Source organism: Vicugna pacos, chromosome 1, assembly GCF_048564905.1.
Source record: "Vicugna pacos chromosome 1, VicPac4, whole genome shotgun sequence".
Lineage (NCBI taxonomy): Eukaryota > Metazoa > Chordata > Mammalia > Artiodactyla > Camelidae > Vicugna > Vicugna pacos.
This window is the reverse complement of record NC_132987.1, coordinates 87,500,996-87,528,718: the sequence shown is the minus strand read 5'-3', so window position 1 is coordinate 87,528,718 and position 27,723 is coordinate 87,500,996. Positions and strand designations below refer to the sequence as shown.

The 27,723-nt window shown below is 35.9% G+C and overlaps 1 non-coding gene across 1 annotated transcript; it reads right to left on the bottom strand.

The window, feature by feature from the left end:
• Positions 1-24,381: 24,381 nt before the first annotated feature.
• On the bottom strand, positions 24,382-24,454 carry TRNAT-GGU (transfer RNA threonine (anticodon GGU)). Its single transcript has one exon. It is a non-coding gene; the product is annotated as a tRNA-Thr (tRNA).
• Between the last annotated feature and the right edge of the window lie 3,269 nt (positions 24,455-27,723).

Here is a 27,723-nt window from a genome sequence, read left to right as displayed (position 1 = left end):
CTTCGAACTCAACATGACTTCTAATTCTATCAGATTCCTTTCTTACCATGTTATTTTTGTCCTAGATAGGATGGCTGCAGATGCTTCTTGCTCTGGCTAAAAGATATTAACATCTCATAGTATTAGGTCTCCATGAAACACTTTGTGAAGGAGAGAACTTCACTACCATATATGACCTACTCACAAGCTTGGACAAGACAGGTTCTGATTCTTTAGTTGTGATTTTCAGATTTTACTGGAAGAAATGTAGAGAACCAAGTATGAGCAAAGGATTGCACCTGGAGGGAGACACGCCAAAGCACAGAACAAGAGAGATGTGGAAAATAGCTTACTGATATCAACTGAACTTAAATTTCTTAAGGTGTTTTTAGATATAATCTCTGTGTTCTTAAAATTGCTTCCCCTTTTCCCTTCCACATTGGTAATATTTTCTCTAAACTATTTATAAACATAACTTTGTTTTATATTATTTAATTTTGCTGCTGAAGTTTTTTGTTTTGGGTTTTTCTTTTTTCTTTCTTTCCTTTTTTTTTTTCTTTTTTGGACATAAAACTAGTCAAAAGCAGAGCCATGGTCGTAAAAGAGTAATGTTAATGTCTGTCTCCATCTTCAAACAAGGAATAAACACTTACCAGGGAAATGAAAAAAAAAAAAAAAGTCTGCTAGAGGAAAACATCTGAAATGTTTGACTTATAAAGAAAAAAACCTGTCTCTACTTGTTATCTGTAATGCATCTGTGATAACAATTTCCTTATTCCCAACTGGTTATGTGAATAACATAGGAATACCAACACAAATGCAAGAGAGAATATACAAAAAATATTAATTTCTCCTTTCTCTTGTGATGTCCGTTCTGCTTGATTATGATAGAAGAGATGCCATCCGTGTGATGTCCTTAGACTGCTGGCTCAGAATTGCCTTGATTCTTCTCGTGTACTCTACAGGAGCCATAAATCCTGTAGTAGTAATGACAAGGAATGACAATTAGAGTCCAGCTTACAAGGCTGGCTTTCAGTGCTGTCCCTGGTATTAAGATAAGTTCTTGCATTTACGCAGGGACCTGAATGTCACCATGTATCTTGTGAAATCAGTTTACTGACACATGAAGTGAGTCTTTTTCTAAGACACTTGGAAAAAACCAGGCAACTGCATGTTTTTGAGGTCAAAATTAAATCCTGAAATAAAGTACTTCATGTCAATGCAAGATATCCTCTGGCCGTTGTCACATGTCAGCTCCTCTTATCATAAGTGAAATTAGAGCAGCATTTTCTCTTTACTCAGAACTCTTAGGGCAGCTTTCAAGCACAGTTAGGCTGTTGTAGACTACCGGCCGGGCCTCTATGAGAACACATACTTAATCAGTGAATACTGAGGTAAAGAAGAGATTAGGGAAGAAGTATGTGAAACAGTCAGGCACCATATGAATTAGCCAAATTTTTTTTAATATTTTGAGTTGCTGAATAAGCAAGTTATTCAATGCCATTATTTTTCTTTCTAGGCAATAATGATTGAAAGCAGGAAATGACCAGCAGTAGACAATACTGTTGGAACCAGGACTCTATAATAGAATCAGAGTCGTACAAATCAAGTGAGCTTCTTCCTCGGGAATTTTTTTGATGTCTTCTGCATTGTGAAGGATGCCACTTTTCATGATTATTTCAGTTGAAATGGAATATTCTATCATTATTTGTATTCTACCACAGTTTCTTATATTAAGACTTCTGATCTTTGATTTATACTCTTCTTTGGTCACCAGTTCTCATTTATAAATAATGAAATAGCTTTTGGTTTCTGAGGAAATTATTCTTTTCTATGACTGCTGTTATGGGCAATTGTCAAAGAAAAAGGAACATCAAATAATTTATTAGTGAATAAGACCACGAAAAATTAAGGAAGTTGTTTTCTGGTTATGTGGAGTTGAGTAAGAGGCTCATTTTAGTTTTCTAATGCTGGATACACTTTTTTCTTAATTATCTTTCAGTGTCAAAGTGTATTTTAGAGAGTTTTTTTTCTTTCTAGAATAGCAAAATGACAAATGCTTGTGAAAAAATAGAAAACATTTATTTTAAATAAAAACCCTAGTATAGTACTGTGTCAGATTTTGGACCCTTCAACCAGAGATACATACTGAACACACTGGAGATATTTCTAGAAGAGCAGAATGCTCATTAATGGATTAGCATATTATGTCATAGTATTGATCGAGGCAGAATCTAAGTTGGTATCTTCTTTCGATTCTTTCCAGTTTCTTGGTTCTCCCTTCATTGTCAAAGGTCTAGCTATGCTTTTTTCTAGATACCCATGAAACCCTATTTTGACAATTTACTCAGATCTCTCCAAACACAACTTTTATTTCCTTGGAGGAATATTTGTTAGTTGGAAAATAGGCATGGATGACATGTGAGCTAACGCTTTCTGGACACAAATTCTATTTTCAAATGCATTAAGTCAGCCTCTGATTAGTCAAGTTTAGACCATTGTAGAGAGATAATTGGAGACTGAGAGCCATATAAACAATCCCCCAGCCCACTGTGTTATTTTCATCAAACCAACATTTGCAGCTTATCCATCCATAAGGAAAGAACCCTGAGGAGTCATAGAAGGAAACTGACTGAGCACATGAAAATTCTAAAATCTTTTACATAGAAAATGATCAAAAGCTAATTTTCATGTCTAACGAAAGCACACAACACATGGGCTTAAAATTAATACTTGAGAGTTTTGAGATTTCAGTTATACACAGTATAAGCTTGGAAAAGGCACTTAAGTCAATGTTCTCAAAATATATTCTGAAGAAAACTAGTCTTGCAACTTCTACCCCCATCTCCTGCCACCCTCTCTACCCCTCACATTAATTAAAACAAAAACAAAACTTCAACAGTCTTGGGAAATTACAATGTAAATTAATAAAATTAAGTCCTGCAATGGGTCAGCCTCTCTAATGCTGCTCGAAGTTCAATATCTGACTCTAAGAATTTGTTTTATATATAAATGAGCACTCGTTGGAAAACAAAGCAAAACAAAACATTGATCTTCCTTGGGTTTTATCTTTGTTACCTATAAAGTAAAGAAGTTGAAAATAAATGAGTGTTCAAACATAGGCTTGATAATCGTCTAACAGAGACATTAACATAGAGAAATCGATCCTGATGAGGGAGTACACATGAGATGCCCTTTCTTTTTAATTCTAATTTTGTGTGATTCTATGACAAAATGAACCCTGAGTTTGTTTCCAGATCTAAAATTTCTTAATTCTTAGAACTGTCCATTGATTAAATTTGTCAAAGAGTCAAATGGCTCATGAGAAGAGATTTGAAAGCCCCCACTCCGTGAACTATAACGTGTAACACCATTGTTTAAAATTGTTTATGGACTCACCCAAGAGTAGACATTTGTCGTGAGTGTTTTCCAGAAAGACTAGTTTGGGGGCATAATTAGGAATTAACTGTGCTGTTAGTATAAAGCTGTGCAAACTTGTTTTAATGTTAGCTGATGTATTTTTAGGCAAGCGATGATATATGATGATATATGCTATCCGTATTTCTCCCCATATGCATGCTTTTTTCTTTAAAAAAAGTCAAAACTTCTCCTTATGTTTCCTGCAACTTATTTTTTCTTTCCTCTTCCTTCAGTTTTCCTCCCTTATTATTATTATTTTTAAAATTTTTTCTCCTTCCTTCATTTCTAAACCTTGTTGCAAGTAATCAGGATCCAGGCAATTGCTAATGTAGCTCTTGTTCAGATATTTTCTCTGTAAAGAGTGCTTACCAACCACTTTTCTATAGATTTATTTGTTCATTTTTGTTTTCTTTCTCTTTTGTCTGTTTTACAGCTTCAGAAACTTAGAAAGGTCACAGTTTATGCCCAAATTTTCCCTTCCATCTCCTTTTTACAAAATTTCATTTCTTTAAACTCATTCTACAGGACATTTCTGTCTCGAAAAATGAGACAGACTGTGTTAAGCACTGTTCATTACTACTGTATTCTTCTGTTTCACCATTGTAAGATATACTGAATGCCATGTTCAATCGTGGTTGTGTCAAAACAAAAAGAGATAGCAGTTTAAGCCCTCTGTTCATTTCCTTCCTATTATACTTGGAGTATTCCATATTTTGAAATAGTTTTCAGTTCTTGAAAGAAAATTAAAAAACCTGTATCCTTTTTTCCCTTTCAGCAAAATAAGGCAGTAACTTTTCATTTAACTGTCTTTTTTTGAAATAAAAAACAACAAGTTTTGTGGTTTTGTGTGTTAAGGACCAAACAAACATGATACAATGCCTGCTATTATCTTGGGAAATTAGCTGAACAGCTTTCAAAGGATTTCTTCCAACAGCTTCAAATTCATTTCTTTGATTTTTGAATAGAAATTTGTCTGACCACGCAAGTGTATGATTCAGAGATGATTTTTCTTTTTTTTTTCCCTCAGAAATGACCCTTGACATCTCCAGTCCTGCCTCTATCTGTGTCTCTGTCTGTGTAACCTGTAGAAACTGGCTTCATAAGACCACAGTTTTCTGTCCCACGGAAGACTGTCTGATCCTATCTTTGAAATCCTGCTGAGAACCTTCAAAGAAATCATGTGTTCAAGCAGAATGTAGTCCACTAAGAAAGCATTTAGGGAATTTTTGCAAAGAGGAGTGTCTTACCATTAACGTGACTGGCAATTTAGACATGATATTGTGGCCCACAATAAATGGAGGGAAAGCTTCCAAACGTGGCCACTTACAGCGTATTGTAGAATTATTTTGTACAAACTGAGTCAAACCCATGCTCATGACTGCTTCCAGACTCACCCTAGCTTAAGACAGGAACTGATGTAATTGGCAAACAGGAGGACATTTTAGATTTTCAGCGTGAGTGATAGGAAGAATTTATAAAACAGGGAAAATGAAAATTAAGGAGAACACTGGTAGTAATGTGAGTATCCCTGATGGGACAGGAAAGAGATGGTTAAGAGTCTTCTGAAAATCTCCAAAGGTGTAGTGGAAAATGTGCTGACTCGACCATCAGACAGACTGGATTCTGATGTCTGGTCTAGAATTTTGGTCAAGTTGCTTAGTCTCTGTGAGTCTAAGTTTTCTCAACTGTAATATCAACTCGACAGCATTGTTGGTAAGATCATTAAAGATAAGTTACATAAAGTGCTTGACTCAATATCTGATGCAGATGTGTTAATTATTATGTCATCATTATTGTCATTAACGTTCTTATTATTATTCTCCTATTCTTTAATGGGAATCAAGCTGTATCTCTTTTCATTGATGAAATCAGGGCTATGAAGAACAAGGTGTAGCTGTGGATTTATTGTCCTTATCCTAGACTCTGTGCTGGGACAGCGTTAGGGAGCCTGTAACCAATGTATAAAGGCTAAATCTGAGAAAAGCACATTTTTAAAAAATACATGTTTTGTTGCTTAGTTTGTTAAATTGAGGAAAGCAAAATTCAGAGTGTAGGTTTAGAACCATTCATTGAAAATCACAATGGTGTGAAGATGCTATGTGAAATGTATTGGCCAGTGTAATACAAATTTAAATATATATCAATCATGATCATCTTCCTACTCTTTCCCCTTTTTCTTCTTAGTCTTCACTTTTTCATTTTCCTTTTTCTTCACGAATTCCTTCTTTCCTCTTTTTGTGTGTGTGTGTCGTTTTCTTTCTTTCTCCTTTGCAGTTCAAGGCCTCTGTTTGTCTTCTTCTGTTTTTCCACTTCAAAATCTAATGATTAGTGTATTCACTTACTAAATGAATCTTCTGTTGGCATATTGGCATCATTTTGGAAGGTAGAGAGCTCACGAATAAGTTCCTCATTAGTTCAAATATGGTTTGAGTCAGTTATGAAAAGCATACCAGCATGAGTTTTTGTCTTGACAACAATATTCTTGATCTGAAATTCATCCCTAAGAATTTTTAAAATATTTAGAGACAGAAACTAGTTTAAAGAAAAAGTATGATTTAAGTATTTAAAGAAACTTTGTCTCTCCAAGAAATAGAATTTTGAATTTTGCCCTTGGAATAAGTTATTTTGGTTGAATTGAATGTACAGGGGAAAGTGTGTTATAAGGGGACCTATCTACACTCATAAAGCAAATAATACCCCCCGGGATTATTGAAGAAATAGTGATATCATGGAAAATTGTGTTTTAGATTGAGAAATCAGTTTTCTCATCTGGTAGTGTGGAAAGGAAGAGGTTGTTCCTTCTTTGTGTGGATTATAATGCACTGCCTTTATAAACTCCGCTTGTTCTATTGTGTGTGTGTGCGCTGAGATGAGGCAGTGAGACAGTTATGAAAGTTGGAAGGTGCTTGTTTGAATCATCGCCTCTTGCTGAAGAGGTAGTTAAGAAAGAATTCGTTATTCTAGACACAGCTCAACACCAGTTAGTATGTAGAGACTCATGCCTGGATAACAGAGATTGTATTGCAGTTGGACTGCTCAGTTCTGATGTAATCGCTCCATTTGGATCCATGGGTGAGTACACAACTGTTTTTAGGGGATTTCAGCTTTTCCCAAAGGCAACAAGTATTCCCACAGAAAATCAAAGTGGGGTGAGGCTTACCCTTGACTAGGAAGAGATGGCTGAAGAGAAAGACTAGTATTAGCACACTTGGAGCATTCCCTGTGTTCAGAAGGCTAGATCTGGCAAGGAAAGGCTGATCGGGAGGTTCATAGGCTCTGGGAGCAGTAGTGCAGAGTCATCCCAGCTATGATGTTGAATTGAAAGGTGGAGCCTGCTTCATGGCTGGGGAAATATGGCAAGAGTAAGGGCAGTGCTCTTTTACTTCCCTGCAAATAAGCCAGTTTAGTGGAGATTCAGACTCTTCTTGAGGGGAGGCAGTGGTTCCAAAGCTACCAGGCTGGTCATGAATGGTGGGAGAGTGTGGAGGCTGAGGGAGAGGAAACGAGGCTGAGTTATTTGTTTGCAGCTGACAAAACAGTGTCTCTTGCTTGATGCTCAGATATACCGGGGGACTCTTTGAAGTGGCTTGATACTGTCAATAGAAGTGTGACTCCAGATAATACAGGCTGGTGAAGAGTAGATGCCAGCAAAAACAAACAAACAAACACCCCTCAATTCTGAAAGGCGGCTGGTCTTTTTGGGAAAGTAATAAGAACAAAAAGAAAGTGTTGATTAAAATTAGTAAATTCCCTTTCTTATAGAATTTTAGTGACAATGCTCAAATGCAGTTTTATTGAAGTATAATTTACATACAATAAAATGCAATGATTTTAACTGTATAGCTTGATGAGAAAAACATATGCCGTATAACTAACACTCACATCAAAATGTAGAGCTCTTTGAATCTAACTCTTTTTACTTACATGCAGTTTTTAGGATTCATCTATGATGTTTCATGTAGCTATAGTTCCTTTGTTGCTGGATCAGAAGCAATTTTAGTCTGTCTTCTTTGTACAGCTATGAAATAAAAGGAAAAATAACTCAATTTGGTGTTCTCATGTAGTTTAAGTAATAAGGAAATTGGCATTATTTGCCTATGAATAAACAGTACCTTGGATTTAAAACATTTTTAATAAAAATAAATTATTAATCAGGCTATGAGTTAATGAGAAATACAAACTTGTAGAAATCTCCAAGAATTTTCCAAAAATTTTACTTTCATTTTAACTGCAACACAGTATGTCTTCATTAAATACCTTGAATCATTACATTGTTTTATGAAAGACATATTCACAATTGAATATATTTATTTGTATTATTCATGAACTAAATCTCTTCCTGTCACAATGGAGATGTAAATTTCCTCATAGCAATTTAAATACATTAGTTTTCTGATTTGATTCTAAGGCGTTTGGAAGGCAGAAAGGGGCAGAGGAATGGAAACAGACATTGTCTGAAGGTATGAACTGGCCTCTGTGAATAAACTATGCCAACCATTTTCCTACACCATTTTTGGTCCCTGTTTGCTTTTTCTGGATCCTCACTCTGGAGTTACTCCTCTCATTTTTCTCTCATCAGCATGTTCCTCCCTCCCCAGTCCTTGTCGTCAAGCATCCAAGCATGCTCTAGCTTTTCTCATCTCCAAACACACACCTTACATGCACAGACATACCCACCACCCCTTCCTCCCCATGTTTCCTCTCACTATTGCTCACTTCACTGTTTCCTTTCCCCATCTGCATTTCTCAGGAGTTGTCTGGGTATTCTGTCTTCAATCCTTAATCACAGATGTGTTCTTCAGCTCACTCTGATCTAGATTTCACATGACCACCTCCCACCCTCTCTAGCAGACCTCTCGCTGAGGTGACCAATGACTTCCATATAGCGACAACCAATGAGTAGTTAATCTCTCAGCAGCATTTGGCAGGGCTAAGCACATTCTTTTTATTGAAATTCTCTCTTCTTTTTAATTTTATGTCATTTTTCTGGGTTTGCTCCAAATGGCCTCACTTTGCTGGTCTCTTTTCTGGTTCATGTTCTTTCATCTAGTCTTTGAATGTCAGGGTACCCAAGGTCAACTTCTCTTCTCATTTTGTCTCCTCTGAAGTACTCTCTTCCTTACCATAGCTTCAGTTACCACCAGTACAATGGCTCCTGAATATTTATGCCCAGCTCTGACCACTCCTCTGAGTTTTTGACTTTTACATATTCAATTTCTGATTTTATATCCCTAATTGGATGGCCCAAAGGCACTACAAATACAGGGTGATGGCGTATAAAGTATTCCTACATCAAACCTGGTCTTCCTCTGGAGTTTCTTATCTCAATCAACAGCCAGATTTATGTTTACAGCTGTTAAGCTCAAACACTTTCACACCATTCTTTCCTACTTGTCATATCCAACTTAGCATGAAATATAGAGAATTATACCTCTTATAAACATTTTGAATCTATTGATTTCCATATCCTTCAATAACACACATTAAAAGCCACCACCATGAATTACAGGGACTATTACAGTAGCCTCTTAAATTATTTACTTGTTTACAATCTATTTTCTGTAACATAGCCAGTAACATAGCATTTTTAATCCAAAATTTGTTCATTCTTTGCCTAAAATTTCAATGCCACACATTTCTTATGAAATAAAATTTAAATCCTTATAGATATATCAGCTGTGTGAGGTCTGGCCCCTATTTCTATTCGCCTGTCTTAAACCATTGAGTCCTCTATACGTCAGACTGTCTCCTTCAATTCCTTGAATGTTCTGTGCTCTCTCCCACATATTTAACTTTCATACTTTTTTCTGGCCTAGAACACTAGTCAGTGCCTCATCTACTGAGGTTAGGGCATGCTTATTCGCCCATCAGACACCATATGAAAGGTCACTTCTATAGGAAGCCTTCCTTGACACTCATATTGCAAAGTTCCTTTTTTATTTTTTTCTTCTTTTTCCTTTGCAGCATTGTTTTTCATGGATTATGGCCAACATCTGAATTCTAAACTAGTCTGTAAACTCCATTAGGACAAGGACATTGTTTTGCTAATGCATGTATCCTGGCAGAGTGCTTGGTAAATAACAGGTACTTCATCAATATTTGTTGAAAGGATGCTTAAATAGAAACAGTTTTTGAAATATCTTATCAATCATGGAAATTTTTTTTCATATACTACCAGATGTTGGAAAAAACTTAGAAGATCTATGAAATGTTTATTTTTAATCGGATGTCAGCATGGTATAATTTATTGACATATTCCCAGAGCACATGCATAGGGAAGGGACTGTTTATATACATAGGGATTGTTCTGACATTTCAACATATTTGTTACAGAGAAAATAAGGAGGTCAAAAAAAGGCCTATTCAAGTTTTTTGTTTTTTTTTAAAAGAAAAGTATGGGGTATATTATTTTCCATAGTATAGGTGATCTGGACTAGCTATTACCACTATATTTTACTATTAAAAAGTGAAGGATTTGGAAACACCCAGATTTGGTGGATGTTTATATGCATATTAATTCACACTCTATGCTGTTTACCTAAGCATCTTTGTTTCTTCTCTATTACTTGCTTGTTTTCTAGAGTAAAGGCATGTAGAAGCCCTGTAGGCCCTGTTGAACACATATAACTGAATCCTTTTGCAACAAGGGGTCGCTAGTCCTGTTGTATAGGCCAGGACCATCTCTGATTAGATCTAGCAGGCCATCTGTTACATCGCAGGTGTCCTAGAAGCCTCGTTTTCTCTCCAGGTGAGTCAGTAGATCCAGCATATGTGTCATACCTTCAAGGAGTAACCTTTCTTTCTCGATGACTAGAAGGAAATAATCAGTGAATACTATGTTAGAGGATAATCATTGGCGTTAAAATAATGTCTTGATTCAAATTATTGTTCATGCCTGTTTCTCATGGCTTATTCTAGCTTTCTCTTTCTGCCTAACAAATCACACCAAAATATAGCAGCATGAAGCAACAACAACTTCACAATTCTGGGAGGCAGAAAATTGGGCAGAGCCTAGCAAGAGTGGTGTGTATCTGATCTATAATGATTGGGAGATAAAATGTCGTTGTTTGTGTTGCTGGTGATAGGTGGAGATCTCTTGGCTCTGACTGTCAGATGGGTCTCTTGATTAGTCTACACAGCAGTGTCCTAGGGCTGGAATGTCCAAATAAGTCTTTCTTACTCATGTGTCTGGTGCCTGAGTTGAGAAGACTCTAACAGCTGGGGCTGACAAGGCACCTCTCTCCCCATGCAGTCTCTCCAGGTGGCTGGCTTGGGGCAGGGAAGTAGGACTTCTTACAGGTGCCTGGCTTTTCCCTGAGGAAGTTTCCCAAGAGACCAAAGTGGAAGACTCAAAGCTTCTTACGACCTTGCAAGTTACACTATGTCACTACTACCTTCATTCTGTGGATACACAGAGATAGCTTATAATCAATGTGGAAAATCTGAATACCAGGGGGTGTGGTTTAAAAATGGGCCCTTTAGGATCTGTCTACCACAGTAGTGTCTTTGGACCACTAATTTTCTCTATGTGTGTCTTTCCATGGATATTAATCATTATCATGTTGTTTGGGGTACAAGGAGAAGGAGGATCACTATCTTGATTTTTACTCTCCTGATGGAGCAATCAATGAATTTAAGCTGCTTGTTTGGAGAAAGTCACAGAAGGATTGTAAAAGACTTTGGAACAAAACAAACTACCTATATATCTTTATCTGCTCTCTTGACAGCTGGATAATTTGTCCCTTTAGATTTAAATATTAGTCTAAAAAAGCCCTGATTATTTAATATATTACACTGTTATTTTCAAATTTAGAGTTATTACTGGGCCAAGAAAGCTGCAATAAAATTATTCTTAAACCATGCTGAATAATATATAAACAATACTCTATTTTTGATCATAGCCAAGTGGAGTATATTTCCCCAAATCTGTGCTCTTTCTTATATTACCAGTGAGCCTTAGAATACAAATAAATATTTAAAAACTTTCTTCTATTTATTTGTTTATAAAAAATAATGCCTGAGACCAAAAGTTACCCACAAAAATGAATTTATTATAACATTCCCTTCAGATGTACAAATGCTATATCTTATTGGTTGAAGTTACATAAATGTAGACTGTCTTAGAAAAAAAATGAAGCTTTGCCTTCTTTAGCTTGTCATTTTCCCTGAAATAACAAAACAAATTTGACCTTAGGCTATCTTTGCACAGCATAGAGGCTATGCTTACAATGTGAAAGAGAAGACTCACTGTGGTAATTTCTTCACTGTATGAACCAAACAAAAACAGATAATTCAGGTCTCACTGTGTAAATCTACTCTTAACACAATTTAACAGTTATTTACTGAGTATCTATTACGTGTCAGGAACGATAGTAAGACCTGGAAGTATTGAGATAAATATGACATAATCCCTGCCATCAAAAATCTTGCATTCCAGAAAGAGAGACAGGCATGTAGACAAAAACATAGGCTATACTGCAGTAGGTACTCATCAAATGCTGTTGAGGGCTAGATGAAGGGTTCATTTCTTTAGCCAATTGTGGGAGATGAGGAGAATTATAAAAAGGATGTAACATTCTGACCCACGGTTTGTGGCCAGGGGTACCTACACAGACGTAAAAGCAAACAGAAAAGTTGTTTCTAATTGAAACAAAAGCTTTTTTTCTGATATCAAGTTTGAGATTTTAAAATATAGCATTAGCTCCCTTTCAAATTAGAATTCCTAGTAGAATAGAAGCAATGGTGCTGTCTTAAAAATAGAAGTGAAACAAGTGAGGCAGGACAACAAAGGGTCTTTATAGCTCAAATGTCTTCATATATGCCAAAATAAATAAAAATTCAGTAATCAAATTAAGTGTGAGGAAGGTTATAATATGTGTACAATAGATAAGCACACTAAATAAGTAATATTTAGCTTTGATTCAAGAGTGCTGGTCTACATAGCATTAAAAAGCATAAAATATCTAGGAATAAACCTACCTATGGAGGCAAAGGAACTATACTCTGAAAATGATAAGACACTGATGAAAGAAACTGAAAACGACACAAACAGATGGAAAGGTATACTATGTTCTTGGATTGAAAGAATCAATATTGTTAAAATGACCATACTACCCAAGGCAATATGCAGTTTCAGTGCAATCCCTATCAAATTACCAATGACATTTTTCACAGAACTGGAACCAAAAATGTTAACATTTTTGTATAGAAACACAAAAGACCCCAAATAGCCAAAACAATCTTGAGAAAGAAGAACAGAGCTGAGGGAATCATGCTTCCTGATTTCAGACTACACTACAAGGCTATAGTAATCAAAACAATGTGGTACTGGCAGAAAAAACAGACACATAAATCAATGGAACAGGATAGAATGTCCAGAAACAAACCTATGTACTTATGGTCAATTAATCTATGACAAAAGAAGCAAGAATATACAATGGAGAAAAGATAGTCTCTTCAATAAATGATGCTGGGAAAACTGGACAGCTACATGTAAAGGAATGAAATTAGAACATTCTCTAACACCATATACAAAAATAAACTCAAAATGGATTTAAGACCAGATACTATAAATTTCTTAGAGGAAAACATAGAACACTCTTTGACATAAATTGCAGCAATATGTTTCTTGAACTAGCTCCTAGAGTAATGGAAATAAAAGCAAAAATAAACAAATGGGACCTAATTAAACTTAAACTTTTGCACAGCAAAGGAAACCAGAAACTAAATGAAAAGACAACCTACAGAATAGGAGAAAATATTTGCAAATGACATGATCGACGAGGAACTAATTTCCAAAATATACAAACAGCTTATATAGCTTATTATCCCCCCAAACAAGCAACCCAATCAAAAAATGGGCAGAAGACCTAACCAGACATTTCTCATAAAAAGACATCCAGATGGCCAACAGGCACATGAAAAGATGCTCAATATCATTAATTATTAGAGAAATGCAAATCAAAACTATACAATGAGGTATTACCTCACACCAGTCAGAATGGCCATCATTCAAAAATCTATAAATAGTAAATGCTGGAGAGGATATGGAGAAAAAGGAACCCTTCTACACTGTTGGTGGGAGTGTAAATTGGTGCATTCACTGTGGAGGATGGTATGGGGGTTCCTTAAAAAACTAAAAATAGACTTACCATGTGATCCAACAATCCCATTCCTGGGCATATATTCAGATGGATCTTTAATTCAAAAAGACACATACACCCCAATGTTCATAGCAGCACTATTTACAATAGCCAAGACATGGAAACAACCTAAATGTCCATCAACAGATGACTGGATAAAGAAGATGTGGTATACACATGCAATGGAATATTACTCAGTTATAAAAAAGAATGAAATAATGCCATTTGCAGCAACATGGATGGACTTAGAAATGATCATATTAAGTGAAGGCACATTTGAAAATACTGGTTATATTACCAAGGCTTTGACTGGAATATCATATTTGAGACAGGCGTGCATAGACTTGAATTTGACCAGACAACTTTAAGGAACTGAGACTAAGTTTATGGATTCAATAAAGCCACTTGGAAAAACAACCTGGTATCTTGCCTAAAGAGTTCTTGGCAACTTTATCAAAAATGTCTCTTATTAAATATTTGAGAGCTTGCACAACATGGGCCTAACTTTGGGAGCCCACCTTCATCACCAGCATCTGAAATGAGTTCATCTGAAGCAATCCATTGTCAGGAATAAGAGACAGGTTCAATGAGATGGAACAATCTACCAAGTCAACTTCTAGAGTGAAACTTCTTGGGACAGTTTCAAAGGCAGGACTGAGGGCAAGTAAAATATGCTACCCCCAAAATATGGAACTTTGATTATTTTAAATTAAATTTACTTAAGAAATAGCTAATGCAAGAAGAAAACTCTGACCCTTCATTTTCCTGCTGAAAGCAGGAATCTCCCCTGTGAAGCTAGTTCCCCTATATAAGAAGGTAGAAGGCATTCTTATCACCAGAGATAGGAAATTCAAGGCTAAGAAGGCTGTGTAAGCAAACCTCATTACTTCTTTATTAATTTGCTACCCCAAGCCCAAACCCCTTTGCTTTCTTAAATCTTCACAGATAATTATTTTTTCAGGTAAAAAGCTGCCTGCTTTGGTTACTCTTTTGAGTCTCATATTTTTATGAGCTCATATAAATACAAAATTAAATTTGTTTTTCTCCTGTTAAAAAAAAGAATGCCAGTGTAGTACTGATTTAGATTTCACTTTTATGTGAAGGCAATTAGATATTTTTAATTTCTCAAAGAGTCCTATACAAGATTATTGATTTATGTAAAATATGGGTGCTTTTATTTTCAAAGAAAAGAAAATTCAGCTACTTAACATAGAACTCAGTTTCTTTCTTATTTTTTTCTTTTCTTTTCTCTTTTTAAAATTTTCAGTTACTCTCCTTTATACCTAAGTAAACTCTCTTTGTGGTCCTAAAAGTCTTCCAAAAGTTCCTGGTCTACTTCTCATTATTTATTTTTAGAAATGAGAGGAACTCTTTTTTCCCAGTTTTTCCAGGTAAATCATGAATTTCACATTGAGTGGACAGGATCATGTCTCATAGTTACCACTGAACCAATCATGATGGCCAGAAGAATGAAATGCTTAGTTAGCTTAGCCTGCATTACATACGCAACTGCAGAATTTAGCATAAAATTAACTACAAAAATGGAAATCAAGGTTGTTAAAAGGGAAATGGGGGATGCTTCTGAGGAGGCAATCAATAATCAACCACTCCACAGGTAAACATATAGATCAACAATAGGTTAGATAATTCAAGGCTTGAAGTTTTTGTGTGTGTGTGTGATTCTTGATTGTAAAATGGCTAAAGTAAAGAAAAAATATATATAAGTTCCATCTCATATGGGTTGTTGTCCCAATGGAATAGTGATGTTGCTGGGAAACAAGCTGCTGGAAAATAAGCCGCTGGACAACAAGCAGCAAGAAAACAAGCCACACCTAGATTTCCATGAGCTTAAAATATTATATTCACACTTACTTGCTTAAAATGCACGTGCTTGCTTTGTTTTAATGTTTTACGCAGTAGATGACCTAAATCCTGAGATTAACTGTAAGGGCACAAAGGAGGGCAGATTTTTCCTTAGGGTAATAAAATGGATGGTCCTGGAAAGCCAGATCATCCATTAACAGAACTTTGTTCTGGCATGAAAGCATGCTGTTTAACCCAAGGGAAGTATTTGCTATCTCAGATGTCCTGGAAGCAGTAACAGGATAAACTTAGAAAATTTGCATACCCTGAGGAGGGCGATTGTTCCTGGAAGAGATAGGCCTGAAATTAATCAGTTAACCAGCAAGCAGAACTTAGTGCTTATAGCATGAAATATCTAAAGCTCCACCTCTTTGATCGCATTTTTTTCTGAGCTGTGTACTCCTAATAAATGTGATGTCGACTAGGCTTTCCGTGCTCTAGATCTACGAGATCTTGAGTCCCCTGGTCCCATCTTTGCTTTTTTTTTTTTTTTTTAACATTTTTTATTGATTTATAATCAGTTTAAAATGTTGTGTCAAATTCCAGTGTTCAGCACAATTTTCAGTCATACATGGACATATACACACTCATTGTCACATTTTTTTCTCTGTGAGCTACCATAACATTTTGTGTATATTTCCCTGTGCTATACAGTATAATCATGTTTATCTATTCTACAATTTTGAAATCCCAGTCTATCCCTTCCCACCCTCTGCCCCCCTGGCAACCACAAGTCTGCATTCTCTGTCTATGAGTCTATTTCTCTCCTGTATTTATGCTTTGTTTTTGTTTTTGTTTTTTAGATTCCACATATGAGCGATCTCACATGGTATTTTTCTTTCTCTTTCTGGCTTACTTCACTTAGAATGACATTCTCTAGGAGCATCGATGTTGCTGCAAATGGCATTATGTTGTCGGTTTTTATGGCTGAGTAGTATTCCATCGCATAAATATACCACATCTTCTTTATCCAGTCACCTGTTGATGGACATTTAGGCTGTTTCCATGTTTTGGCTATTGTAAATAGTGCTGCTATGAACATTGGGGTGCAGGTGTCATCCTGAAGTAGGGTTCCTTCTGGATACATCTCTGCTCTTTACTTTGCTCTTTACTTTGTCTCTTTGTTTCTTAAGTCTGTTTACTTTTCTCTTTGTTTCTTAAGTCTTGCGTCACCCATCCTCAGATACGGTCCTGAGCTGCGCTGGACGCAGCATGATGTAATTAATGGAAAGGTACTAACATTCACAGCCAAAAGATATATGTTCACTTAAAGTAAGAATAAAACAATGTCTCACTGAGATAGCTGCACAGAGACAAAAACACAGTAACACTTCTTGCAATTTGGAAAGATTCATTTGCCTTTAGGTCCCATCAAAGTGCTATGCAAGTATGCACCCAACAGTGATGAAGACACCATCAGATTCTTCAAGAATTTCCCTTTGCCATCTTGATAGGGGTTTATATGCCCTATTGGCCCCTTTCAGGTAATCAGGAAATTGACTCTCTACCTACTTTCTCAACAGGTAGGATATTCCTGAGTCAATTTTCACTCAATCAAAGTGACTAGAATTCCAGTGAGGATAAAAGACTGAGTTCCCAATCAGAGATGGCACAGGTCATTTTCCTAGTATATCATTTTTCTAAAAGGCCAGAATCTTGGTCATGCCTGAAACCTATTCTTGTTGCATTGTGTTATATGGAGATGCACAATATAGTCCTTATTTTTTGGTAAACATTAAAATACAAGCTAGCTAATGATTATTAACTCATTTTTACTCTCTTTGGAATCTTTAGCCGATGATAAGTTATGTGAAATAAAAGACTCCTTGTGTCTTTATATATTCAAGTTTATAGTTTTAAAATTTAGTGATTTTTCAATATTTGTAAAGAAAATCATTGTAAAAACTTAAAAGTAAGTAATAGATATTTTGAAAATCACCTGAAACCTTACCAATCTGAAGATAATCATTATTTTTTTGTTTTTAGGGACAGGGGATGTATATATTTAGTGCTCAGTAAATGTTCAATATGTTTTCAGCGTTTGAATGCTGAATGAATATAGGTAGGCCATGTGCTCACTTATAAACGTATGTTGGATTCATCTTTTAACATGGATGGCTTAGATCTTTTGTAAACATTTGCTTTATCAAGCTTGATTGAAAATTAAGACAAATAAAACAAGATGTGCTCTGCAGTATTTTGCCAGTTGTTATTCTCTGACAGGAATTCACACTTTCTCATCTTGCTTGTATGATACCATTTTAATTACATGTCACTGCCTAAGCAATGGGTGAGTGAGTGATTATACCTACAGGAACATTTGGCAGATGATGGGGGAAGGGCAGAAGGAGATTTTCAATTTATTATGAATCACTCAGGCACTAAACATGACTTTCCCAGACAAGGACTATGTTATCGTCAACTTGTCACTAGCACTAATCCCTGATCCATCACAGGAGTTTTCTTAACAAACCACTTGTCGGGGGAAAAAAAAATCACTCTCTGTTCAGGTGTTCAGGAGGACAACAGTTTAATTTAGCGAAAGGTGAAGAAATGAGGAGTAGTTCATGCTGTTCACTGAAAACAATGACCTGGTTCTTGTATCTTGTGATACTTACAGGAAATGAAGCAGGGGATGCCTAATGGTGGCAACTAGGGAGTAAGAGAAATTCAAGAACTGTTAGGCATCTATCACCAGGGTATGCCTAAAGGTTGCATTCTGGGAGTTTTCTGGGAAAAAATTTTTCTCATTGATACTTGGTGGTTATATTATGATTTCCCCAATACATTAAGAAAGTAAATCTTTTATACTGGGCAAAAAATTAATTGATGCATTTTTTCTTATATGAGAAATATCCTTGTGATTAATTTACTTAAATTTCATGGTGAATCTATGATATTTAAGCCAAAAGGAGGCAAGTAGAGAGTAAAAAATAATAACTCAGGCTACAAACCACTCTTATAGTCATTCACTTTTTGTGCATAGTGCAAAGGAAGTTCTGCTTAGGGTGCCATGAAGTGTGTGCTAAGACAAAATTAAAATATCATGTCTCCAAAGAAACAGGTTTGTAAGTCCCATGTTGTGAACTGAATGGAGGGAAGAAAGGGGAAAGCGAAATAAAGTGAAAGGAGGTTTTAAAAGACAAAGGAGTAAGGATGACCTGGAGAGAAAAATACGTGGTCTAAACTGAGCTCCATTACTTACTAGTTATATGGCTTGGGACACGTTTTTGTATGTTATTTCTCTTCTACATAATAATAGTGGCTGCCACATGGAGTTGTGTGGACTTCCAATGAGTTAATATATTTAAAGTGCTTAGACACTTAAAAGAGTAACTGGCACATAGCAAGAGAGAATAAAGGTTAGCTGTAATCATGACTTGATTAGACAAGCCCATTAGGAGTTAAGACACAGATAAGGTAGGAATAGCATAAGATACCTGTAATATAAGTAAGTTTTCTGTGTTCTAGGACATTCTTGTTAACCTCTTCAAGATAGAGGATCTTTTGCTTACCTACCATGAAGACAGAGACATCTGCTAGAGTCAGTGCATATCCATTTTAGATGCCTTTCTCTGATTAATTTAATCAACAAAGCTTTAAGGTTTGATTTGATCCTAGAGGAAAATAATCCTTCCAGATGGTTTAGAGTATAACATGACTGTTTGTTCACTTGAATCGAATAATTGGCTAGATACTAAGTTATCAGGCGATTGAAATGCTGTTTGGAACCTGTGGTAAATAGGAGATTTACTGAGGAGTCCTCTGCGATTTCAGTAAAGACTGTGCCATCTTCAGTAGATTCATTTTGACCAAATTCTTCTTCTGCCAGACTCTGGTGAGGATAAAATGCCTGACCATGAGTCAGCGAGGTGTCCAGGTATGGCAAAAAGCCCATCATGAACTAATGGTCATTTTATCTACCCAGTGGAAAACTTAAGTGTTACTTTCGGCATTTCAACATTAAGTGGTCTATATGGGACCAGATTTTAATAAACTCTTAAGCAGACAGACACCAAGGCTTATACCAATTCTTATATAGGGAATTCAGACTCTTATGCCAGATTGTAAATGGTTTGGAATTAGTAATTTTGAGCAGAAATTTTGGAAAGCATATGGGAATGGGCATTTTGGAATAGACTCAGAATTGAAAACTTTCATATCCCATGTGAATATTTACCAAAAAAAAAAAAACCTTTATGAAGAGTTTCAAATCAAGTGGACAGGTTGATCTATTCTGTAAAAGATTATCCATCTTCTTTCTTCTGTAACCTGGTGCTTGCTCAATGGCCTAATGAACCATGAAGTCTTGAAATAATGCCTTGTTAAAATAGCACACATTTCCAGCTTGGTGCTAAACACTGCTGAGTACTCAATTTATTGGAAAGTAAGAGTCTGTGTTATGGCTCATGCGTGGTGGAGACTAGTTAACTTTTTTGTGTTGATTCCATTGTATGAGTACCCTCTGCCATGAAACTTTCATCATCATAAATTATTATTCTAGATTTGGATTGAATTTAACTCTTTGTCATTTTTCTTTTGACTTCACCATCTGTGGATTTATAAGTCTCCAATTTTGACCACATAGACATGTATATATTTCACATTCTTAAATCCATCAACTGTATTTCCAATCAAGCCACACATTCTTGGCTAAGGTATTTTCCTTACTTATGGCTGAATTTATGCCAAATAGATAGATAATGATGTTTCAATTTTGTCAAAAGAAATGTTAAGCTCATTATTTAGATATTCATATGAAGAGAGAGAGACTCATCTAGTCATTTGTATGCTTCCCTATATCCAGATATTAAATGTTATGTCAGTAAAATGTTAAAAGAATGGGATAATTTAAATTTTTTAACATTTTTTATTGACTCACAATCATTTTACAATGTTGTGTCAAATTCCAGTGTTCAGCACAATTTTTCAGTTATACATGAACATATATGTATTCATTGTCACATTTTTTTCTCTGTGAGCTACCATAACATTTTGTGTATATTTCCCTGCACTATACAGTATAATTTTGTTTATCTATTCTACAATTTTAAAATCCTGTCTATCCTTTCCCACCTTCCACCCCCTTGGCAACCACAAGTTTGTATTCTATGTCTATGAGTCTATTTCTGTTTAGTATTTATGCTTTTGTTTTTGTTTTTGTTTTTTAGATTCCACACATGAGCAATCTCATATGGTATTTTTCTTTCTCTTTCTGTCTTACTTCACTTAGAATGACATTCTCTAGAAGCATCCATGTTACTGCAAATGGCATTATGTTGTCCATTTTGTGGCTGAACAGTATTCCATTGTATAAATATACCACTTCTTCTTTATCCAGTTATCTGTTGATGGACATCTAGGCTGTTTCCATATCTTAGCTATTGTAAATAATGCTGCTATGAACATTGGGGTGCAGGTGTCATTTTGGAGTAGGGTTCCTTCAGGATATATGCCCAGGAGTGGGATTCCTGGGTCATATGGTAAGTCTATTCCTAGTCTTTTGAGGAATCTCCACACTTTTTCCACAGTGGCTGCACCAAACTGCATTCCCACCAGCAGTGCAGGAGGGTTCCCCTTTCTACACAGCCTCTCCAGCATTTGTCATTTTTGGATTTTTGAATGACGGCCATTCTGACTGGTGTGAGGTGATACCTCATTGTAGTTTTGATTTGCATTTCTCTGATAATTAGTGATATTGAGCATTTTTTCATGTGCCTATTAATCATTTGTATGTCTTCCTTGGAGAATTGCTTGTTCAGGTCTTTTGCCCATCTTTGGATTGGGTGGTTTGGTTGTTTCTTATTAAGCCATATGAGCTGCTTATATATTCTGGAGATCAAGCCTTTGTTGGTTTCATTTGCAAAGATTTTCTGCCATTCTGTAGTTTTTTTTGTTTTGTTTTACTTATCGTTTCCTTTACTGTGCAGAAGCTTGTAAGTTTCATTAGGTCCCATTTGTTTATTCTTGCTTTTATTTCTTCTAGGAGAAAATTTTTGAGATGTATGTCAGATAATGTTTTGCCTATATTTTCCTCTAGGAGGTTTATTGTATCTTGTCTTATGTTTAAGTCTTTGATCCATTTTGAGTTGATTTTTGTGTATGGTGTAAGGGAGTGTTCTAACTTCATTGTTTTACATACTGCTGTCCACTTTTCCCAACACCATTTGCTGAAGAGACTGTCTTTATTCCATTGTATATTCTTGCCTCCTTTGTCGAAGATGAGTTGACCAAAAGTTTGTGGGTTCATTTCTGGGCTCTCTATTCTGTTCCATTTGTCTGTATGTCTGTTTTGGTACCAATACCATGCTGTCTTGATGACTGTAGCTCTATAGTATTGTCTGAAGTCTGGGAGAGTTATTCCTCCAGCCTCTTTCTTTTTCTTCAGTGCTTTGGCAATTCTAGGTCTTTGATGGTTCCATATAAATTTTACTATGATTTGTTCTAGTTCTGTGAAATATGCCCTGGATAATTTGATAGGGATTGCATGAAATCTGTAGATTGCCTTGGGCAGTGTGACCATTTTAACAATATTGATTCTTCCAGTCCAAAAGCATGGGATATCTTTCCTTTTTTAAAAGTCTTCTTTAATTTCCTTCATCAATGGTTTATAGTTCTCTGTGTATAATTCTTTCGCCTCTTTGGTTAGATTTATTCCCAGATATTTTATTACTTTGGGTGCTATTTTAAAGGGGATGGTTTCTTTACTTTCTTTTTCTGTTGATTCATCATTAGTGTAAAGAAATGCAACTGATTTTTGAACATTAATCTTGTAACCTGCTATGTTGCTGAATTCTTTTATTAGTTCTAGTAGTTTTTGTGTGGACCTTTTAGGGTTTTCTAGATATAGTAACATGTCATTGGCATATAGTGACACTTTCACCTCTTCTTTTCCAATTTGGATCCCTTTTATCTCTCTCTCTTGCCTGACTGCTGTGGCTAGGACTTCCAGGACTATGTTGAATGGAATAATTTAATTTTTGATGGTACATTTGTTGTCATAACTACATAGACTTTTATTTTAACACAATTTGGGCAGTATTTGGTGTACTAATGATAAACTATACACATTCTAAATAATAGTTAACCAAAGAAATTAATTCTTAAATGTAATTTGCATAAAGACACCTGCTTACCTGTTCTTTTAACTCCATAGCATGATTTGAAGATGTAATGCAATTTGTTACGTTCTGATTTCCCAAACAAGCCTGTCCCTGGATGTCACTTGCTAAATGATGATTAAAGAAACAAACACACTCTTCTATAATGAAAAGGTATTGAAAAGATGGCTTTTGCCCATGTTACTGAAATACAAAATTGGCTAGCTGAAGGACGATGAATACTGCTTGGTATTGAACACAGTATATCAAAGCCAACATCTTTCCTTTCAATCAATGTCTGCTCTCCATTATGTAATTCTTTTTTAGTTTATCATTTACAGACCTATTTTAGGGCATTTTTGAAGTTTGCCCTAGCTTATCTTTGTGAGAGGGATTATTTTTAGAAAAAAAATGACCATGTTTCTATAATAAGCTTTAGCAATCAAATGTGTGATGTATACCTTCTAGGGTCACATGGAATTTTGGAGTTATTAGCTTATTTTTGATGGTTTTGGATATATAAATCTATTGAATTATAAGATTGGAAGTGAACTTATGTATCACAAATTCCTTGTGACTAAACTGCTATTTGAGTCCTTTTATCAAGCAATTATCTGTGCTGTGAATATTCTAGTGAACAAATCACTTGTCTAAGCAGCTTCTTCCGTTTTGGAACATTTCAAGTTTTGATTTTCTTTTTAACTGGGTGGAAATCTGTCTTTCTATAATTTCCAATTATTAGTCCTGAATCTTCCTTCTTCCATGTAAGACTGATTCAGATATATGAAGATTGCTGCTATGTTATGATAAATAATTTCTTTCCAAAATTAAGTTCTTGAGTTCTCCAATTCTTCTTAATATTATATTGAATGAGTAAATATATTGTTTCTAGATCTCCTGATGTTTTTATTCCTCTCTTGGAGGTTTTGTTATATTTTTGTTCTTAAATCCACAGATAACTAGGTTAAATAACAAATTAATGTTATCACATACAGTTTTATATCTGGTTGCTTGAGATTTTGTGGGCCAATATTCTATGTAGTGGATAGCATTTTTCACTTTTTATCATGTTATGAATATTAGAATATTATATCATGTATTTCTTATTATGTGAATACAGCTGTTGCCCTCAGTTTCTTTTTTTTTTCACCCCTACAGTTTTACCTCATGATAGATTTATGAGAGAGATCAGGGATATTTATTTTTTTTCTATTGAGTAGGCTCCCAAATTTTTTCCAAAAATAGGTTTTAGAAGAGCCATATTTTGCAGTACAAAATCAATGTGGAGAAGGACCCAAGCATACTTGTCCCAGGAAGACCTTATCTACAAGCCCTGTTTGAAATGAATGATGAAACCTAAGGGGACCTGTCTTGAATGGATGCATCAGGGAGATCTAGAGCAGAAAGAGGCATAGTTGCTCCTGAATGTAACTCCATTTTGGACTTTTGAAGGAGTCTCATCATGCAAAACAGACATGAATATGTATAGCGAATCTGAGTAGGGACAGAAATTGTCAGTATGAAAAAGAAAGACTAATGCATGTCAAGTTTAGATTTGTCCCTTGTCTTCTTAAATTGATGTCCATCACCCTCAAAAATACCTCAGTACGAATAAGGACATTCTCTTTTATGATTAATTTACAACTGTCAAAATTAGGATTTTGATATTAGTACATTCTTACCATCTAAATCATCAGACTTATACAGTTTAGACTAATAGTCTCAGTAATGCACTTTGTGGCACATGAACCCAGCTCCAAGTCAAGCATTACATTTAGCATTCTTGTCTCAATATGAAAATACTCCTCTGTCTTTCCTTATGTTGGTTTTTTTTGGGTGGGGGGTAATTAGAGTTATTTATTTATTTATTTATTTAATGGAGGTACTGGGGATTGAACCCAGGACCTCGTGCATACCAAGCATGCACTCTACCACTGAGCTATACCCTCCCCACTTATGTTGGTATTTTTAAAGTTATTGTAGGATGCCCCCTAGTTTGGGCTTGATATTTCCTTGTGATTAGATTCAGGTTATGCTTTGCTGGCTGAAATTAATTATAGAAACAATGCTGTTCTCATCTTCTTTGCATCCTGTAAGGTGGAACACAGTTTTGATTCGTCTCATTATATATGACGTTCAGTTTAATTATTGCATTAAGATAGTGCATGTCAGGCTTTTTTAATGTGAAGTTACTATTGTCTCCATTGTAATCAAAATGCATTTTGTGGGCTGTTTTTTTGAATCCATGTAAATATTCTATTCATTGAACACTTAATTATCAAACTAACTAATATCACTATGGATTTATGATTTTCTATTTTATTCAATGGGTTTTGAACTGTTAGTATCAGCATTTATTTTGATGTTCAATTTATCCCTGATATGACTAGCAGGAGCCCTTTCAAGCCATAATCTGTTGTTTCCTTTCAACATGTCCCCATCATCTTTTTTTTTTTTTTTTTGAGCACTTCCTTGCTTTTTGGCAGAAGCAAATATCCTGGCTCACCTTATATTTTCTGTGCCTCAGCCCTAGAATCAAGCATTTTTCTGAGGAGCTCTTATTTTTTCTCATGGGGAATCGTGTTTGGAAACCAACACTCAGCACCACATGTGCTCATTGTTATTGAGGTTTTACTTCTCCTGCGTCCTCTCAGTAGACAGAGTTAGGGAGTAAATGCATGCATGTACATCCTTACATAGACAATGATGTATAAACATACACTGTATGTATAACACACACATGCACAAAACACATACTCCTTTAAATTTATTTTTTCTATCTGCCCATCAAAAACATTTGAGTTCACACTGGTATTTCCAATTCTAATTCAACCATTCAGGGTTCATTCTAGTTTTCTTACTTCTAACCCCCTTTTGCAACAGTGACAAACGTGGTTTCCATTACCCTTAGTAAGTTAATAATTTAACTATTCCTTCTGCATGCATCCAGTCTCCCATGTCTACCACCACCGCCTCCCTCAAGCTTACACCCCTCTCACTCAGTAGGAATCTGACCCTCCATGTGGGACCTCCCCAGTGTAGACACCCTCCTTACCTTGCTTGAGCTCCAAAACCCAACACTGGGGCTGAACCCACTGCATGGGAGCTGTCCTTGCTCTGCTCAGGCTGTGACACCCTGTGCTGGTCTGTGTGGACACCTCCTCAGAATGCTCAGGCTCTGAAAACCTGGACTATGACTCTTTTTCATTGGGCTATCCTCATTTATCTTACTTGGGCTCTATCACCTGGTGTACCCTACCCTACCCAATGCTTCTGCTCAGGCATTGACACCCCATGTGAAGTGGTGTTTCAGTGTGGGTACCTTCCTCGTCCTGCTTGGGCTATGGTTTCTGTGACCAGGCTGTCCCTGCCCCTGACATGGGTGCACTCCCCACCCTGCTCAGGTATTGACATCATACAGCAGACTGTCCATTGTAGGAAAGGCCTTCTGTTTCCACTTGCATTCCACCATCGTATGCCATGTTGCCACGGACACCCCTCTCATCCCACTCAGCCTCTGACACCACATGGATTATATTCTCTCACTCCTTCTCAATTCACTTGGGCTCTCACACCCTAAGCTGGGCTACTCCCCATGTGGACCTCCTCTTCTCTCTGCTCTGTCTCTGACTCCCTGATCCAGACAACCTTGCTACTCCACTCAGACTGTAGCACACAACTCCAGGTCACCGTGGCTTCTCCCCACCCCTAATGGCTTGAATATCTTCTCTGCTCTGTCTACCTTATGGCCTTAGAACTGAAACCAGGAAGGAAAAGGAAAAAAAAAAGGAGAGAAGAGGCTAAAAGAGATTTCTTATTTGGAAGAATTTAATTAGTAGCCTATAAAACTGATTGCAGTTTTTTACAGAATAGACTCATCACTCTACTTCATTCAGTTTTCTTTCATTTGCAATGGACTTGAAAAATGTATCCATTTTGCAAGTCAGGAAAAGTCAGTGTGAATAGGATCTTGGTGTAGGGAGTGTTGGAGTATTTCTGAAATTCTTTTAGGAGCAGGACACACATATTCGAGATATGTTCTCTTTTGGTATCAGGAAAAGTGTTAAATTAGACATATGCATATTTCTAAGCAAACTGACTCTGAAATTCTACAGAGAGTCCGTGTGTTATCAACAGTTCAACTGTTCATGCCAAAAACACAGCTGAACTAAAATGTGCTTCTGCCTTTCTGCATTTTATGCCAAAAGCAATTAGAGTTGATAAAGTCTTAGGCTCAGAAAATTAAGAACCTGTTCATGTTGACATACATTTGCAATGTTGATATTTCCAGTCCAGCATGGATTTTCTATTTAAGGCCATATGCAATCCTTTTCTACAGAATTGGAGAAAAGTCTGAATGTGGACTAAAAAAGGGACCTTGATGTATGAAAGCAATCATTAAAATCTACATCAAAAGAAAGCATATACGAAGGTTCAGTTTAACAGCTTAACATGTGTTTTCCAAGCTAACTGACTGTGAAAGCCTTTACATTTCTTTTTTCCTTTCTCTATTTCTCCCTTCCTTCTCCCCGCTCCTCTCCTCCTCTCTTTCCTTCTCCTCTCCTCACTTCTCCTCTTTCTTCCCCTCCCCAATTTTTTCTTTTAAATTGTTGAAACTTGCTTTATATCATACATGAGAATTTTTTTTTTAAAGTTCTATTTATTCTGAGGAAGAATACACATTATTCACTTTTAGGGTACAGAGTTCTACATTTAATAACACTTATTTAGTGTGTTGTTCAAAAAATTTAATACTTTGCTAATGAGAGTGAGGTCAAAGCATTTATTAACCTATGGCATACATGTCTAATCAGTATAGGTATAAACTATAAAGAACTGGCACATACAGGCAGATGGTCCCATCAAATAAGTAATACATTGTCTATCTGATCTTTTTAGAGAGGTGTGTTGAAACTCTTAACACTATGGTTGCTTTTTCAATTATTCTTCGAATTCTAAAAATATATTGTTTTTATTAGTTGCATATGCATTTTAAGACTGCAATAACTTTCCAGAGAATTGAATTTAAAAAAAAGCAAACTATGATTCATTGACTCCTTTTATCCTTAATAATGTACTTCTCTGCCTATGTGATCTTTGACCCTTCAGTTGGGATCCAGAGCATCTTTACAGGGAGATTTCAGGGAAGCAAGAGAGTGAGAATGGAAGCTGTAAAATCTATTACTTGCCTAAAAACAGCACAATGTCACTTCAGCTGC